Consider the following 5465-nt stretch of genomic DNA (forward strand, 5'->3'; position numbering starts at 1 on the left):
GTAGTCGTATTACCACATAACAAGCATTGGGCATTATTAGCATTTTTTAAAACCAAAAACTGTAATTGGCACTCTTACTCAGACATTTTGGGCATTGTTACATATATAGGTGGCAACCACGCGCTAAAATTACGAATAAAAATATTCAACGGCGAAGCGTAGTGTTACTCTCATGAAATCTGAAAGCAGACTGAATTGAAATTCGCTGCGTCGCACAGTGTAAGATTTGACCCATCTAGCTGCTTTTAATTCTGTAATTCGAAATCTATTGAAGATATATTAATGAAATTTTGCCCAAGGTACGTCATAAGATAGGCGAAGCTTTTTACAAAAAATTGGTAACTAATAGTTACTGTCATGCCACCCTATTATATAACTGCAATTTTTAAAAATGCAAAAACTGAAATATTTAACTAACTACAAACGATAAAATGCCCAAAATTGATATTTAGAATTTCCCTATAACAAGATATTATAAACTGACAAAAATGGACTTAAAAATAAATATAAATTTTTTTTAATTATGGGCGTGCAAAATATCGATAAAAAAGTCAAGTTGGGTCAACAAAATTCCGTTATAAGTTCAATATTTCTTACTCTATTTACAAAAATGGGATACCATGGAAAGGTAATGAATCAGGCTTTCTCTATTCAAAACGAAAATATAAGAATTTGTCTCGGTCGAGATAAAATGCAAATGAATTACTCGATAAAATGAAATACCCAGTAGGCCAGAAAAACGAAAATTACATCAAAACCTGCACTTTCCAGCAGCTAAAATTATGTTGTTTAAAGTCTAAGATGAGTGGCAAATAAACTGAGATACAAACTTTATCGAATAGTGGCGGATAACGAGTTTTCTGGTCTAATGAAATTAATAAATTGCTAAAAATAAATTTAAGTTAACATCGTTTTACTTTAACATGGAATTCTCAGTCCTACTAAAATCCCAAAAATGTATATTCATTAAAAAGAACATACCCAAGCAAATAAGACCAAAATGATATTTTAGTAATTGTTGCATAAATCACATAACACCGACAAAATAAACATTGAGATTCGGTTTCAAATATAAAAGTTTAAATATTATTGTGCTCGGTAATTTTCCAAATCAAACCCCGTCACGCCATACTCTTTGATTAAAATTGTTTAGTTGTCATTGTTTCGTATTTATCAGGCATTTCTAAAAACATTCTTGACGTTGTTTTCAAATTTGGCGACACAAAATAATGGAATTAATCTTCTCTAGAATATGGAAATGATACACTGTGCGTCGTTTCTGTATACGTATAAGCGCTGCGACGCAGACGATACTCGCGAGTAGCGTTTTGCCCATCATTGTTTTAGAAGGACGACAATTTACAGTTTTTATAGATCACAAGCCTTTGATATATGCTTTGAGTTCACAAACCGAACGTAGTCCGAGACAAACTAGACATATGGAATTCATTGCACAATTTACTAATGACATACGATATACTAAAGGACAGGAGAACATTATAGCTGACACATTATCTCGAGCTTTCGAAGTTGATGCAATTAAGGGTACAGCACTGAATTTCAAAGTTTTACAAAATGAACAAGAACAGGACAAGGAACTAAACACATTAAAATCTGGAGACACATCACATAACCTTAAATTAATTCAAATCCCACTTTTAAATTTTAATATTTGGTGTGAAATGACAGGTGAGAATCCTAGGCCATTTGTTCCAAATTGTTTACGCAAGACAGTGTTTAATATGTTACATGACATTACACATCCTGGTACAAAAGCTACACGTCGTCTAATTATTAAAAAGTACTATTGGCCAAAAATGCACAAAGAAATTAATATTTGGTCAAAAGAATGTATAAATTGTCAAATATCGAAGGTTAATCGTCACACTAAATCTCCAGTAATTAAAATTTCGATTCCCAAAAGTAGATTTGATCATATTCATTTAGATATTGTTGGACCTCTTCCTGTATCGAAAGGACATCGTTACATGTTTAAAATAGTTGACAGGTTCACGCGTTGGCCCGAGGCATACGTATTAAAGGACATTTCAGCGGCAGTGGTTGCAAATAAATTTTTTAGAGAATATGTTTCACGTTTTGGGGTACCGTTAAAAATCACTACAGATCAGGGTACTTAGTTTATGTCAAAATTGTTTTCGGAACTAACAAAATTGCTTGGTAGTGATCACGTTACAACTTCTGCATATCATCCTCAAGGGAATGATATGGTAGAACGGTTTCACAGACAGTTAAAAGCTACGATAATGGCTAGAAATGGAACCAACAATTGGTATGATGAGCTGCCGATAATACTTTGGGTTTACGATCGATGTATAAAGAAAGTATTTCAGCCACATCATCTGAGATGGTTTTTGGGCAAAATTTACGCCTACCCGGTGAACTTGTGGTTCCATCTGAAGAAAATTTTTCCCCAACTGAAGTTTTAGGCAATTCACGGGAACATTTTAAAATTGTTAAATCAAATTTAAGGCATAATCATACCAAAGGATTTGGAGACTTGTAAATTTGTTTTTATGCGTGTTATTAATAAAAGATCATTGCAACAACCATACGAAGGACCTTATAAGGTTGTTGAAAAAAAAAACAAAAAAATATTTCAAACTTGAAGTAGATAATGAGGTTAAAACAATTCCGATAGACAGACTAAAACCAGCAATCATTGAAACAGAACTAATACCAGAAACAAACACTAATACAATGAATAACACAACATCAAATAAGAAACGAGTTACTTTTAATTTAATTAACATTAATTCTCTGGAAGGGGGAGTATTGTAGGGTTTGTATTTGTGTTATTACCTTTTATTGTACTGTGTTCATTTCAACTTTGTAATTTTGGAAATTTTAGATTTATGTGATTTTTGTGGTTTGTCAATCAAACAGAAAATTTTCATTGTTGTTCAAACTTTCAATATTTAAACTTAAAAAATATAAAATTTAAATTTTACTATATTAATTTTATTATTGAGCATCTTCTACAGGGGCACAATTAATTATGTCATAACTTTTGAAGCACACCATATTCTGAGTTGAAATTAAATGGGCATTTAGCACTTATGTGTACACTTCATGTGTAGTAAATGGCGAGTAACTCAAAGTCGGTAACTCTACATTTCACAATTTTCAAAATTTTCCGTTTATCGCGTATAGGTTTTTAAGCATTTAATTTTAAGAACTTTTTAAGTAGGTATTGTATTCTACAAACAATTACGAATAATTTGATACTGTTACCGCCGCACAGTGCCGCGAAGGTGGACAAAAATACAAAAATCGACTGTCTTGAAACTTAGATGTTTTGATGTCAAGTTACAGCTAAATCTCCAACTAAGAGAAGTTCATAAGTTATTTTGTGATAAAAACAACTTTCAGCCTCACACACCCCCTCAAAGTACACCTATTTTCTACATACCATTTCATTTCGGCGATTCGCAAATAAAAGTGGTCGCAGTTAAAAATTTGTTAAAAATACATTTTTATTCCTAGCAAGATAAACTTTTGCACTTTGATAAGGATATATGCGACAAACCAAAAATTGTATGGTTCATGGAAAAAAAATTTATACAAATATTTTTTTTTTATTAATAAATAAATATATGATTAAACATACTAAAATCCGAAAATTGGTAAACTTTGGAGACAAAAAAAAAAAAACATCTTGAAAGTTCGTGAAATTTTTTTTTTGGTTATGGTAATTTGGACCTTCTACTAACAGAAACAATCGAAATCTCTTCCAACTTTTTCCAATATTTGAAAATTTTCAATTTTGAAAAAGTGACTAAATGCCTTTTTTTGGTATTATTTTAGCTGATCTATATTTACAATACTTTTTCTGAATGCCCTAAGATCTAAATTTTTGGTTCGCTTTTCAAAAATAAGGTGTTGAATTAAAGCTAAAAGTGCCAAAAAAAAAAGTTAAGAGGTACAGGGTGCTTTGAAATGAAAAAAATTATCAGCTAATTAAAATACTTAAATATGCATCACGGTATGGGAGCCAAAAACAAAGGTATACGAAGATTTACATATATATATATATACATATATGTATATATATAGAGCAATGACACCAGTTTACAAATAATATGTTAACCAATTCGGGTAAGGAAATAAATGCAATCGAGACACCTTACAGCGCCCAATGATTAGACGAAAGGCGAACAAAAAGAAAATAAAAATAAATAACATACCTATTACTCTTCATCTGCATAAAGAGTACTATTTTGCTTAAGCAGCAAACAAAAACAGCTTGCGAAAATGATAGTACAAATGTATGCACATCAGGGAGGTCCAATTTTTTTATATTTTTTTTTTTTTGATTGAGTCTTTTTATAATTTTGTTCACCTAACTAATTACATTACCTGTGCAAAAATTTCAACGTTTTACAACTAGTGTTGGAATCATTTGAATCAGTGATCACTTCCTCCTCTTCTGAGGACTCTGAAACTGAGTGATTATAACAACTAGTTCGGTTTTTATTAACATATTATATGTTATTACCATATAACAGCTATTATTACTTACTTACTTAACAGTGATTATGCTTTATTTTAAATGAAATCAAAAGAATTTTTTTTTCTAAAGGTTAACATGTAAGGAAAACCGACTTAATTTTTCAAATTACCATAATGTATTCACTTAGGAAGTAAAGTTTAGACGAATTTTGACTATTAAGACTATTTTTCTGAACACTTAGCAACAATGATATGCCAATTTCATTTTTAAATAATCATGTGCAAAAACTCGGTGTTTTTTTAATGGGTACCCGTTACAAAAAAACCGATTACTTTCTTAAAATTAGAGTAATATAGACACTTCAGATGTAAAGTTTCTATAAATTCTGACGACTCCTTCCTGTTTTCGTAAACACCACAATCAGCAATGATTATGCCTTATTTGTCTTTCATATAGTAATGTAAAAAAAAATCTTTTTTTTTTTAATGGGTACCCGGTACCGAAAAATCGATTTCATTTTTGAAATAAGCATGGCTTAGTCCTTTTAGGTGTAAAGTTTCAACAAGTTCTGAATACTATTTAGGTTTTTATAAACATATGTCTACGATGATTATGAGTTATTTTACCTTTTTATAAAATTGTAAAAAAAATTTTTTTTTAATTAAATGGTAACAGATGCTGAAAAACGTTTTTTTTTTCTTAAATTGCCGTGATATAGTCCTTTCAGGTGTAAAGTTTCAGCCCATTCTGATGCCTCCTTCTACTTATATAAACACATGTCCACAATGACTATTTTCATATAAAAATGCAAGAAAAACTCGGTTTTCTCGAAATGAGTAACCGGTACAGAGAAACCGATTTCATTTTTGAAATTAGAGGGGCATAATACTTCTAGGTGTGAAGTTTCAGCCAATTCTGACCACTCCTTCTATTTTTGTCCATCATTTGTATGGAGTCGCGGCACTGTGCGCCGCCACTGTATTATGTATCTATA

This window comes from Rhagoletis pomonella, unplaced genomic scaffold (genome assembly GCF_013731165.1).
Source record: "Rhagoletis pomonella isolate Grant_MI unplaced genomic scaffold, Rhpom_1.0 Rhpom_scaffold_00017, whole genome shotgun sequence".
NCBI classification, from domain to species: Eukaryota; Metazoa; Arthropoda; class Insecta; order Diptera; family Tephritidae; genus Rhagoletis; species Rhagoletis pomonella.